The sequence below is a fragment of the Mus caroli genome, unplaced genomic scaffold, assembly GCF_978045245.1.
Source record: "Mus caroli unplaced genomic scaffold, Mus_caroli_1 scaffold_13, whole genome shotgun sequence".
NCBI classification, from domain to species: Eukaryota; Metazoa; Chordata; class Mammalia; order Rodentia; family Muridae; genus Mus; species Mus caroli.
In genome coordinates this window covers 30903959-30918574 of record NW_028227268.1, presented here as the reverse complement: position 1 = coordinate 30918574, position 14616 = coordinate 30903959, and positions in this window count along the sequence as shown.

Sequence of the window (14616 nt, the reverse complement as noted above, 5' to 3'; positions counted from 1 at the left end):
AAAGTTAAAATTTCTCACAGCTTACCATCTTAGGAAGATGAAATAGGGAAATTTTTTCTTATTCTGTTGACTATATACAAACAAAACTGAATAAAACATGAGATTCTCTGAATGGTGGTGAGAATAATGAGGAGAATTCAGAGAATTTGGGACTCAAGGAACAACATGATCTTCCTTAGCTAGGTATTGTATTTATTCATGGTAACCTACATACATTAGAGTTGACATTGCTGGACGTGACAAAGGGCCCAAACACAAAATCTCCCATATAAATACCCTCTCTTAAGTTAAAAATGGAGTAGGAAAAGGATAATCTCTAAATATGGCATTTACACAGTAACTGCCAGGTTCTAGTAACATGACTGCTCACTGATACATCCCATGGTTAAGTAGATGTCCACACTGTCAGAGATTGTGATAAGAAATGCCACCCACCTCAAGGCAGACACACAGTGATGGAAACATCTTTCTCTTTAACAAATACTCACCTATTCCCAGAACATCAGTGGAGAACATGTATGGATACCTAGACTTCAAGCTCATCTGGTAGGCACAAGATGACCCTCTTCTTGTGTACTTTAGTATTGCCAGAGGATGCCTGGTAGAGACTTGGAAATTTCACAAGAGCCAAGTGTCTAGATATACTAACTTTCATGACCAATGGAGGTCATCATAGGAGCTGGCCATTTTATTCCTGACAAGTAGTGAGGCTGAATGAGGAAACTGCAGTTTTACCTGGCAGTTTACCATTCAAATTGTGTCATGGGGAATTAGGTTAATCTTACCACACAGGAGGCAGAAGGAAATGTTTTAGCAAGTTTAAGGCAAGTTTGATATACATTGAGCATTCTGGGCCAGCATGTTTGACAGAGTGAGTCCATATCTTAAAACAACTACAACAGTAACAACAACAAGAAATAATGTTTAAGTAAATCAAGGCTCTTCTAAAAAAGGGAAGATTTCAATTATAAGGAATTGTAAGAAATCCAATCTCAGAATGAATGAAACAAATATAAACAGGTTTTATTAAAACCACAATTCCACTCTGATTTGTATAAGAAAATAGCTTCTCATATGATGACATAGAAAGATTGAACTTAAAAATATAGCAAATGTCACATGTTATTTCTCAAGATGCCTAAAATCCTGGTTTGGGAATCCTGGTAGATATCAAAGGCCATGAATCCTCAAGCCCCTGTTATAAATTGTCATACATAAAGGCTCTTTTTTATATATCCTCTACTCACCTACCATACATTTAAATCATCTCTAGGTTATTTATAATAATGGAATGCAAATGCTATGTAAATATTGTTACATTTTATTATTTAGGGAATATTGACTAAACTCTATACTTGTATAATGATTATGCCGTTTTCTTTTAAAGTATTTCTGGAGTGTTTGGCTGAATCTACAGATATGGCACTCTAGGATATCTAGCTTTAGCTACAACATTCAAATATTAACAAAAAGGACAAGTGTCCCTGGTGTCAGATGAAGCAGACCTAAGAACAAAGACCAGAAATAGAAACAGGCAGGGATAGTGAGACAGAAGCTGATGTAGTACAAAGACACAGAAATTCTAAATGTAGATGTATGGAACAATATTCACAAAATAATTAAAGCAAAAATGACCCAGCTAAAAGAGACAAGGGGTTCTTGTGGTAAGTCTCTCCATCCCAAATATGCCCCAGCAATGAAAACACAACTTAGTTAATATGAATACATGCTGTGCACCTAGATTGGGCAGATCTACAGCTACACTGCCCTCTTCCACATCTATGAGACCCCTAAGAACTTGCGGTTTCTCCAGGCCATGTGCTTCTGCTCTGCTTTTCTTCTTCCTCCTCCTCCTCTGTGTCCTCTCTCTCTTCCATTTTCTCCCTCCTGCCTTCTGCTCCACCTCCCCTTTTATCTGCCCAATCATCAGCTCTCCTTTATTTTACAAATGAAGGTGGGAAGCAGGTTTACAGGAAATCACCTGAGTATTTGACTCATTCTTTGTTCACAGCCACTAGGAGGAAAACAGAATTAACATAAAATATAATTAGCCCCAGGGCTATCCACAACATGGTGTAAATCCATAATTAGAGTTGTAAATTTCAACAGTTGGTAGAAAAATCCAAAATGGAAGTCAACAGAGATATACTACTCAACAACACTAAAATCAGCAAACTCTGAGAAGTTGCAGGGAAGGTGGCCTTGTGAAGGCTTGTTACACAACTGTGAGGTCAGAGTTCAAATTCCTTGCATCCTTGTAAAATTGAGGATGAAAGCACACATCTTTAATGCATATCATCCCACAGGAAGATGGGCAGCAGAGCCAGATAACTCTGGAAGCTTCAGAGCAGTGATCGTCGTACAGGCAACAGCAAACAAGCAATGTGGAAGGAGAGGAGTGATATCCAATGTTGTCCTCTGCCCTCTGCATACATATGAACACATGTCCACATAATACATATTCCAAAAAGAGAAGAGTAAAGCCTTGGCACTTCTTTTCAGAACACCCTTACTTACAACCAAATTCAAAGACTAAACTCGAAGACTGTGCTTTGATCATAACAGAATAAAGCTAGAATATCAATTAAAACCAGGAGCAATGTAAACACTTGCAATCTAAGCCATACGTGTTTAAGAGTCTTTGGTCTGTGTCAAGTACTGTGTTTCAATCAGAGCTCTCAGGGGACAAAGGAAGCACAATGGTTGGCTTTAGATGACTGTGAGTTTGCAGCCACTCCATGCTACATGGTTCGAATACTCAGAATATCAATTCATCTCATGAGTAAGTGTTTATCTAACATGATAGGCCCTGAGTTCACGTTTAGTCAAACAAGAAGAAAAATAAAGCAAACCAAAAACATGGATCTGATTAAAGTCTCAAGAAGAACTAAGGATGAGCAAGGTGGCTCAAGCATAGGTAGAGATGCCCTAAAGAAGACATGAGAACTAAATTGGATATCTGGATCTCACAAGGTGGCAGATGAGGACAAGCCCAAGAGACTTATCTTCTAACCTCCACAGGTATACATCTCTGTAACATGTATGGGTGTGCACACGTATGCAGCATGTGTGTGCCTGAATGCACACACATTTTAAAAGAGCAGAACAAGAATCTACTGAACTGAATGGTCAGAACGACATAAGATACCAACCATTGTCAGATGTAACCAAAGCAGTTAGAGGCAAGACATTTGTAACAACTAATGCATTTTTAAGATAAAAGAAAGATTCTCAATCAACACTGGAGGTGCTTGTGTCAAAAAACTAGAAAAAGAATAGAAAGGAGGTGCAGTTAATGAAGAAGTAAAATAACAGTTAACTGTGCAACTAGTGAGTGTCAAGAGCAGGAGAAGTGGCTTTCCCCAGGGAAGCATATACCAATTGATTATCCAACACCAAATGATCAGATCTTACTTTTCACTGCCAAGGGAATCATAGTGCCAGTGAGAATGACTTGTGAGGAAAAACGTTGTTCAAAGATTTTATGCACTTCAGCACTAGCATCAGCATTATCACAACATACAAGTTGTTAAAAATAAGACATTTTTAGTCTCATCAAGTTTTGTTGAATATCAATAAGGTAATAGCTACAGCATATATCCTTTTGCCAATTAACATACATTTCTTCTGTTGGAATTCACACCATTTTTCATAATTAATCCTGACCTTTCATCTCGCATTTCATAAGCTTCTTAAGAAGCTGGAAATAAATAATTCAGTCCACATTTTTTTTCCTCAGAAAAGAGACAAGCTGTTTTACTCTATCCTCAGAGAATATATTAGATAGCTATTCAGATTAAGCTCATGGAAAATTGAATAAACAAATGCAAAAAATACATATAGTTTCTGCAGGCAATTCATGGACGGAAACTTTCTGCTGAATGAGATTATGTGGCTATTTGTAATTCTAGAAGAATATGGCACTATGAGAGGTAGCTTCCTGTGGTATGTGTTGAGCATCCAGTTTTACCATGTGTAAACCTAAAGCTCAGAACAAGTGTTTAATATTTAAATTATGTCTTTGTGTGCTCTCATATTCTACTGATATTATTGGATTCCATAAAGGGATTGTAAAAGACATATGCTAATAAATCTTTTGAAAATACCAACTATATTCCTAAAATATCCCCTTTCTTCCCCATTATGATAGCATGCTTCTCAACAATCTTATCTAATAAATCATCCTAGCCCTTTAAATATTCAGAGGATCCTATTAACATTCAATGTTCAATGTTTTCTTCACATTTTCCTTTTTAGTCTTATCCAGTCTGTCTCCCTCTATAGAACCTATATTCAGGTAAACACGTAAAATTCTGATATCTATCCAAAATATTAGTTTTCCTCTGCCAAAAAAATCCTCCACAATCTAATGATCTCTTTCCATTCCCCTATCCCATCAGCCTGTCTCTGAGCAGTGAAATAATATCTGTAACTTAAGGCCCTAGGTTGTTAAAGAAGCATTTTATAGTCTCTGAAGTTGGAGGATCTCTTCTTCCTCAGCAAATTTATTTCTTGACACATTCAACGCACATTAATTTACATGTACTTAGGCTTAAAGAATATTTGCATCACTTAGCTAGTAACTTGAAAGGTCTTTCAAAATCTGTGTTTTCCTAAGAGTTAACAGATAATGTGTTCCGTTAGATATGTTTAAAGCATTCTCAACAATTAAACAGATCTGTCCTCATCTACATTGGGACAGTATTAGTAGACAAGAAAAAAAAAAGCACTTGAAACATGTAGGTATTTTGTTTTAGATAACAATTTAGTAAATATAACAATTTTATTTTTTTCAGTGAATATAATAGTCTTTTAATTCTCCTTTTCAGTATTACTTCATGACATTCTTTCACATATATATCATTATAGTTATTATAAATTCACCCCATTACTCTTTCTTATCCTTTGACATACTAAAATTAACAATAGAGTTGCCTTGTTTGTGTAATGTTTAGTGGAAATTAATATTATTATTAATATTGGTGAGTACAAATTATTATTTCCACTTCAGTGCCTATAGCTCCTAAGTGATGTTCCCAAGACTGAGTATTAGAAGTTGAGTCACTTGACATTTGAGTTTCTCATTTGACTTCTGAGAACTGATAAACAGATTGTCGAAGATATATATTTTATTTGCTAAATCTATTTGAAGATTGAAAACCACAATGGAGTCCATTTCCTGTAAAGGTAGGTAACTGAATACAGCCACCCAAGTTTTAAATTCCTTCTTTGATGTCATAACCTTTTCTTATTGTCCTCCTTCAGTAGGTTTATAATTTGTGGATTAAACTCAGTTCTAATGACTGTTCAGGTTATTTGTCAATGGCCAGCTCGGTTGATTTGTAATCACACAGTTCAGCAGTTAAGTTACAATTTCTTCTACCTGGGTTCTTCATAATTGTTTTCCTGACTTGGTTTCCTTCACCAAACACTCTTTTCCCTCATGATATGATTGGCGTTTGTATTTATCCTCTTCAACATGATATTTAATATGGCTTTAAAAGTTAGTGCTCCTCCTTTCACAAATAGATGTATATTCAATGATGATGAGCACTGAAGACATTTCCTTTCAAAAATAATTTTAAGAATTTACACTTGTAACCAATGTGCACGGATCCCTTAACCTGCAGTCTAACAAAGTACCATAAAGCAGCAAAGAAACAGCATTTGACAGCTTCTGATAGTAATTAAAGAAGAGGACAATGCCCTTGCTTCTCTTAAATAAAAGCCTCTTTCCCGTCCACAATCAATCAATCAATCAATCAAATACCATTTTCAAAGATCTCTTACACTTTTGCTGTTACATAATTTAAATATTTTTTAACATTTGCAATTGTATATTCCCACTTCACAGTTTCCACATTTCATTATGATTTGTATGATGATACAAGTAATGAGCTTCCTCTTTGCTCAAAGTTATTTCATGGGAAAAGATATGGAAGTTTCCTTTTCTTTCACTCTAGTTCATGGAGATCAACAGTAAATCAGATTTGTTTCCTGTAGGAAATCAACTTCATATTTATAGTAGCTACAAGTTCTTGAACAACTCAGCGTTTAGAACCAAACTCAAAAATCAAATGGCCCTGCTTACTTTAGAAATTGATGCATTTCGTATAGATGAATTACATTTTTATCGTTCTCAGAAGCCTTTGCTTGCTTAGGAAGCTCAAACTGAATACCATAGCTAGGTTCTTTCCTAAATCACAAAATTAAAAGCATAGATCTTTAATAGGTAAGTATACATCCACATTGATATGGTTTCAAGAAGTACTGTATTTTCATATTCATTTATTTATTGCAATGCTAGAAATTTAACTCATGGCCTCATGCATTCAAGGCAAACATTCTATCAGCTGTCTTTCCAGCCCTTAAAATGTTTGAACATCTGTATATGAAAGACATTCTTTAAATCACACCAACCTGTCAGAATTATTTCAGAGATCCATGTGTGTATGTGTGTGGTGTGTGTATGTGTGTGTGTGTATGTGTGTGTATGTGTGTGTATGTGTGTGTATGTGTGTGTGGGGGGGTGTGGGGGTGTATGTGCTGCACTGGAGGCTTTATGAAATTGGTGTTGATAGTACTAAAAGTATGAGAGTATATATGAAACATTCTGATTTTTTTTGATGGAGTTTGGAAAAAATCCCTGTGGCAACAATAATCTAGGCTGAGAAGTGACTGCCTCCTTTAGACAGGAGCCATTCCCCAGAGGGTCACCTTTCTTATTGTCTCTCACAGCTGACCCGATTCATTGAATTGCTTTGTTTGCCAGATCCTCTGTATACGTGACCACTGACTTAATAGTATATAAAAGTGCAAAAGAAAAAGAATTCAGTGGGAGCAGAAATATCTGGAATTCTGTCAAACATAAGGTCATGTTTTATTATGAAACATACATTACTTATTGATGCAATTGATGCTATCATATACCAAGCTGTAATGGTGAAAACAGCAAGAACCATGTAATATTCACAGCCAGGGTCATAGTATCTGCCTCACTCCTTTACCTATAACTGAGCTGTATAAACCACTCTAGGCCTCCACGTTAGCAAATGGGCCACGTTCAGAAGAGTTGTGAGATGCAGTTAGTCCAGAGAGACCTTATAGGCCCCACTTTCTCACTCAGTGTCTCTATTATTAATTGATATCTTATATTAATGCGATGAATCAATGAACTGATGAACCTGTAGAAATGGTTTACTAAAACCTGTAACTGCATTAGTGTCTGCTTTGTGTATCATGCATTCTACTTGGTGTGTGATTCCAGCTATGTGACATTATGGAAGACCAAATCTGCAGAGAGAGAAAGAACATCATTAGCTGTCAAAGACATGGGGTGGGAGAGGGCAAAAATGATAGCACAAAGGGAAATGCCATGAGGGTGAACATGGCATCACATTTTATCTTCCACTTTTTTCAGGCTTAGTTTTTTTATCTTTAAAAGAGAGATGGTAATATCTGACTGTAGGGCGCAATGTTTTCACTTTGCCTATATGCCTTTAGCCTCACTTGATTTGGTATTATTTTATTATTAAATGATACCTTTGTCTCTTTTCTGAATTTTCATCCATGTATGCACTGCATCTTAATCATGTCCACTCCACATTGCCTTCCTCCAGTTTTCCCTGGACTCTCCCAACATGTCTCCCTCCCCACTTTGTATCTTCTTTTTAGGAATACTTACAGACAGCAAGAGATTGCTCTTGGGTTTCTGAGACCTGCATTTCTATGAATGGGAAGAGACAGAGAATTGAATCCCCTTTGAGTTACCTAGCCAGTGTGTCTAAAGCACAGAGGGATTTGAAAGGTCAGCTTTCTCCCAGGGAGTCAATAGAACTCTTCCCTGAAGATGGGGATGGAGCGACCCTCTGTTCTTTTATGTCCACACTTCACTCTGGGCTTACCCTGCTCTCTTGATGTGCAACTATAAAGTTTGTATCTTACTACTTTATATAATGCTTCTCCCTGATATCTGATTCTGAAGATTGTCACCTAAAGCACTACCAAAAAAAAAAAATCCTTGTTAGATTTTTTTTGAGAGACAAAATTAAATATATGGAAGTGGAATGTTAAAACACAGAAATGATGTAATCATATTATAATCTTAAAAATCAAAAGAAACAGAGCAGGAAGCAGTCCTTTTAATATAAAACATATAATGTATTTTATAAAACATAGTACTATAAAATATTTTTCTTTTGAAATCTCTATTGAATTTACAGGGAAGATCATTAATGTTTTCCAATGCCCCAACACTCAATGAAAAGAATTCCTACAGCCTATAGCCCTTGTAAAATGAAAGACTCAGCACCAGCATAGAAGTCATGGAACTATATTTTAATGTCAGCCATGTTGCTTCTGTAACTAATTACTTTTGAGTCCATGAAAGTAATAAGGATGAATACTGTGATATCATGTTTCTTGTATATACTATGCTATTTTTAAACTCAGTATCTCTTCTCTCTCTCTCTGGAGTAAACCATGTACTTTGATTGTTTACATGATTGTCTCTATAAAACTATATATATTTTTCCTATTTTCTCTTTCACTAAATTTTTTTCCCTGTGGCCATTTCGTTTTGTTCTTTGTTTTCTTTTTGATCTTTGCTGAAAGGATCACATGACAAATGAGTGTTTATTTTCTTACATCATAGGGGACACTTTCACAGCACCTCTGAATGGCCTCGGGTTTGTTCAGGAGATGCCCTGGGTAATTCTGATATCAATTCTCTACGCCCAGTGTAGTCTTCATATGATACTCTTTGCTCATGGCAATCACTTTGTTTCATTATAATAACCTACCATTCTCAGTGTCACAACCTATTTAATTGAGTACCACACATTCCGTTCTGAGGACCAAACCTTCAGTTCTCCATTAGATGTGGATTTTAATGGGCTCAAAGAGACACAATAAGCCTTAAACTAACATGTGCACCTGTTTTGTTAATTTTGTTGTTATTTTGGTCAATCAGCATGTGAATCAGATACAAAGCAATTACAGTATAAATCATTCTCTCAGCAACCTGCTTGTTTTGACACCGTTATTTTCCAAAGATGCACTAAAGTAGTTACTTATTTTAACAGCAACTTTCATCATAAAATATTGGCCTGCTTTCCGAAGATTATGTATCCTAGAAATCAGTCTGCAGGAGAACTCTGCAGTTAGGATTAATGAATGTTGCTGTGGATCCAGGAAACAGTTGATGACTGAGACCAACATTTTTGCTTTTAAGGGTTTCAGAGTAACTTCTTAATGTGCTTATGAATAAAACCTTTTAAATTTATTCTTCATTTTAGAATGTGAGTTTACGTATTTTGAAATTATTTTTGAACACACTAATTACTTTGGACTCTTATCTAACTGCATGTACACAGATAGCAAAATATGAAAACTTACTGTAGAAAAATGTAAAATTTAGATTTAAATCTAAGCCTCATTTTCGCTGGAAATACAACTTTATTAAGATGCTATTTTCAGCTTTTTCCTTCTACCCTTTGCTCTCATTCTCCTCAGTATATCTGAGATAGTCTTATTATGTAGCCTAAAGTGGCGTGTAATTTATTAATAAACTCGAGTTTATCTTGAAGCTGTGGTGATCCTCCTGTTTCTGTCTCCCGAATGTTGGGATTATAGGCATGTACCAACAACTCTTTCATATTGTGTGCTAATTAGTATCTTTCATCTTAATTATTTTATTCTGAATCAAGAGATTTAAGGTGATCCTATGTAGACATCACTTTCTGTATATATTAATCTAGATATTATACATATTCATGCATATATATGTATATTTCTATGTTTGTGTGTGTTTGTGATGTGTATGTACATATATATGTGATATGTAAAGGTATGGTTCTTGCCTCTGATATCAGACAAGCAATTTACAGGGTTATATGTATTTTGATAGACATGAAGCCGTGGTAACATGAATGGGGGTAACTAATTCAGACTTCAAATTCAGAGAAAACCTGCCAGGGAATTTCAGTACTCACTCATGTGAAACACAGACTTGACAAGCAAGAGTAAACATCTGGCCTGCAGAACTGTCAGGTAGTAACTTGCATTTGTTAAGCTATGAAATTTATTATGATCTTGTTAGTTCAGTTAAAAAAATCATGAATTATATATTTATATTAACATAATAAACACATTTTGCATATAGTTTAGAAATGGGATACAAGATCATATTTGGAAATGGTGAGACAAGAGGATAGGCACAGACTATACCCTGTGTTTCAAATTAATGGTCTCTTATTTCCGAATTCATATGTTATCTAGCTTCAAGAGCATCTTCATGTGGTATGACTTTTGAAGGAGGAACAAGTGATTGAGAGTGAATTCAAGTGCACATTCTTCGTCTCTTGCGCACATTATTGGGATGTATGCTAGGCTGCCTATCTTTCTCAAACATCTTCCACCCCTGTCTACATAAAACATGCCAAATTCTTCCAGTAGACTTTATGAACAAGGTTATGAGGTAGTAATGACCACTCAACTAAGTGATGTTCTCTAGTAGAATGCCACAGCCCCCCCCACCCCCGCCCCATCTGTTTTACAAATAAAGTTGAAAGAACTCTCAATGGGATGGAACGGAAGCATTGTTTTACTTATATTTCCTCAAGTTTTGGGGCTTTTGGGCTCCCTAGTTTTTAAAGTCTGTTGTTTTCTACAAAAACCATGTTTGATGTTCTTTGTGATTTGGGGGAGTTTATTTAAAAGTACATTTTTTTAATACTAAAAGAAAAACTACTTTCAGTAGCTGAGACTTTGGGTCATAATGGAAACACTCAATTTTCTTTCTTCCATTATCAGTCCCCAGAGCTTCTGGATAACAACATCCTACAATCTACACTGAACCACTGTCTTGGAAGCTCTTTGATGTGACATTAGGGTTTGGGTTTCCAGAGGTACCACTAACTACCACCCTATGTACTGGGAAATACTTTTCAGATCATGTTCAGATTTCTTTGGGTTATTATTTCTTTTTTTCATTACTTTGTGTAAAAAAGCATCTATAAGCTCTCATAGGAGAAAACACTTTCAGACACCTATGAACACTTATGCAAGCATTAGAAGACCACACATAATAAGTAAATAAATAAATAAATTGAAAGTTTTTTTAGATGTAATCCAAATTTCATACTTTCATCTTCATATTCCTATTTTCAGAAATGAGCATTATTTTATTATTTTATTCTTCTGGCTACTTACAGTATTCTATGTATAATGGTCTATGTACTATTCTATATATTTATATTATTCCCTGTACTCTGTTCTCATGGCAGAATCCATTAATAGAAATACACGATGATGGAATATGACTTTTGTCTAAATTTCAGTACAGTAAGAAATGGGGTATATTAATTAATAATCTTAACAGCAGGGCTTGAAAAATCCAGCTCTTCACAATCTCAGGAATAGTTGGTATTAAGGGATTCACAAGGTTCCTTATACTACAGGGATCATACTTATATATACATAACTGTATACCGTTATACTGAGCAGGTCAACAATAGTCATTTGTAAGCAGAAAAGACAGGGAACTTAATAGCTGTTGAATCCACAACGTTAGATGTGTCCAGAGTGCCAAAGCTCTGCTGAGGACCTGGAAGTTCCCTGTTGAGCCATTGCTGTTCCATTAGGAAGGTGGAGACTAAGGTCAGTAGAGGAGAGCAGCTGTAAGGAATAAGATGCACTCATCATTAAGACATTAAGATAGGCAAGAAGCACTGTGCTTCCCCTAGCCGAGTGCTGGAAGGGGTGTCTTACTTTGCAGGTGGATCTTGTTCTTTAAGATGAACATCCCTGGAAATACCCAGTGATGTGTCTCTTTGGGTGATTCCAAATTCCAAATTCCAAGCTCCAAATTCTCAAGTTAAGAATTAAGATCAACTATCACTGGTGATGACTACAAAATGTAACTCATAGGCTTCTGTGTTGAACACGTACCCCTTTTCCTTCTCTTTCTCTCATTTGCCAGTTCCAATAGGTTATATTTGTTTTATTATGTCATATCATATCATTATCATTTCATATCATATCATATCATCACACCTTAAAAGCATGTTTGTTTTCTGTGAGACAGAAAGAGAGTAGATCCATTTTTTTTGGGGGGGGGGGAGCTGGTAGGAGTAGAAGGAAGGGAAACTGTTAGCATGATATTTTATGTGAGGCAAAATATATTTTCTATTAAAGGAAAAAATAGAGCATAATGAGGAGTAACATTTTCAAAGGAGAAGTCTTTATATCCAAAAATCAAGCTTAAAAATTATTGTGGCAATAAAAAGCTCTATGCTGAAAGCAAAGGTTGATAGATTTTTTTGTTGTTTTTATTTCATTTTGTGTGCTTTGGTGTCCTGCCTATGTGTATGTATGTTTGTCAACACATGCACCCAGTGCCCTGAGAGACTAGAAATGGCATCTGATCCTCTGAAACTGGAGTTAAAGAGGCTGAGTGAGTTACCATATGGTGCTGGGAACATCATCCTCTCTTAAACACCCAGCCATCTCTTCAGTGAGATAAGTGATTGTTCTTGGAGTACAGCTTCACAATATTGGCCCTAAAGACTGCTTGTGAGCTTTCAGGTAGAAAGAGTCTTTTTGAGAGGTCGTCTAGCCTCTCTCATGTTACATTGTGGCAAAGAATGTGGCTGCAATGTCTCCATACATTTAAAAATTGTGGGGTCCAGAATTTAAAATTAATGGATTGGTTAAGTTTATGGGACAAATTTCAAGGAATCCCAGCATTCAAGCAGTAGCATGAGGTCTTTGGCTTTTTTTTTTTTTTATTTTTTTACTATTAAATCATATTTGAGGGTAGGGAGCAGAGTTGAAAGATATGAAAAACTACCAGATTGGTTAGAAACGCCCATATAGAGTTCTAGCTAAGGAATGTTTGGTTTGTAAAAAAAAAAAAAAAAGTAGCATTAGTAAGAAATCAATTAGCTTGTATCAGGAAAGATTCCTGAGGGCATCTGAGGGATTATTCAGACTCAAGGATTGTAAAATGAAGGATATGAGAAAGTGCATTTATTTAAAAGACTTTCCCTTGTAGAGACCCTGCCCAAACATGCCCACCTATGGGACTGTTTCCATGGGGCATATTCTTTTAATAGTTCTGATCCATTCAGAGGTTAATGCAGCTGTAGTCTAAGGAGACCTGCTATTGATGGAACAGACCGTGATGCAATTCATGCAAAACTAGTTTTACAGGCACACAGAATGAAAATGTAAAGAGTTATGTAGGTTTTCATGCAGATTTCAAAGGAAAATCTTTGAGATTAGGCAGTGTGTGTTAGGTTTAGAGTCACTTAACACATGCTCTTACCTGTGAAGTGGTTAAGGTGGAGATTGGTACAGATGTCTGACATATGGAATTTCTGATGATGGAAGTAGCAGACAAGCCATGGAGATAACCTAAGTGAGAGGTTATGTAGAACTACAACCAGCAAGACCATAGGCACATGTCTGACAGGCCAAAGCCCAACAGAAGTCATAGCATGATACTGTATGTCCCACATGCTGGACATCGAGCTATAGGATTTGTTTTTTTTTTTTTCCTTTATGAGTTTTGGTCTTGCTTTGACACTTATTCCCAGCTATTATATGTCCCCTTCTGGAATGAGGGTGATTATTTTTGAACCAGTGTATCCATCCTGTTACAAATTCCATTTTGACTTGATAGCTCACAGCTCACCATTTACCTTCTATCAGAAGTGACTTTGGACTTAGAATTACTTTCCAAATAGTGTTAGAACAGCTAAGACTGAAGACTTTCAGAGATGTGCTACATGCTTTTGAATCTTGGGATGGCAATAAGCCTTGTAGGGCATCCATGAGATATTGTCTTTTGAATAGGAAATCTCCATATTCTATTAGTACCAAGCTGATGGCACTTTTATTGAAGGTTCTTGATACTTTGGGATGTAGGCCACAGGGTCTTCTGAAACTTAAACTTGGAGAGCTTCTTCCTTTCTTTCTGTTGTCAGTCCACCATGTGATAAATGTTGTATATGACCAATGTTGTATACGGTAAAGTTTGTATATGTCAAATAATGAGAAGTCCTATTACAAAACTTTTACCAACTGTTAGCAACAACTTATAGAAAAGTGTGCCCTAATTTAAGTTTGGTGGGCTGTACCTATAATCTTAGCTCTCAGGAGGTAGAGGCTGGAAGAGTGGGAATTCAAGACATACTGATTACAAACAGTTAGAGACAAGTTGAGCCCCTACTTTACAAAAAGATAGATAGATAGATAGATAGATAGATAGATAGATAGATAGATAGATAGATAGATATGGTGTATATGACAGTAGGATCCTTGGAGTTTTCTGGCCAGTGAGAAAACTAGTCTCAAAGCCACATGGTAAATGGGGTCTGAGAAAAGGCACCAGAAGTTATCCTTTGGCCTTCATATGAATGTACTCATAGGTGCCTCCACACCCAGTCAAACTGTGTACCCATGCATAGCACACATGTATACACACAAGACATACATAGAACTACTTCCTCTGACAAGTTACATAATCTTAGAGATCATAAACTTTCATCAAGATGGTAGGTAAATGAACTTAAATTGATAGATAGACAGTTAATAACAGACATGCCATGAAAA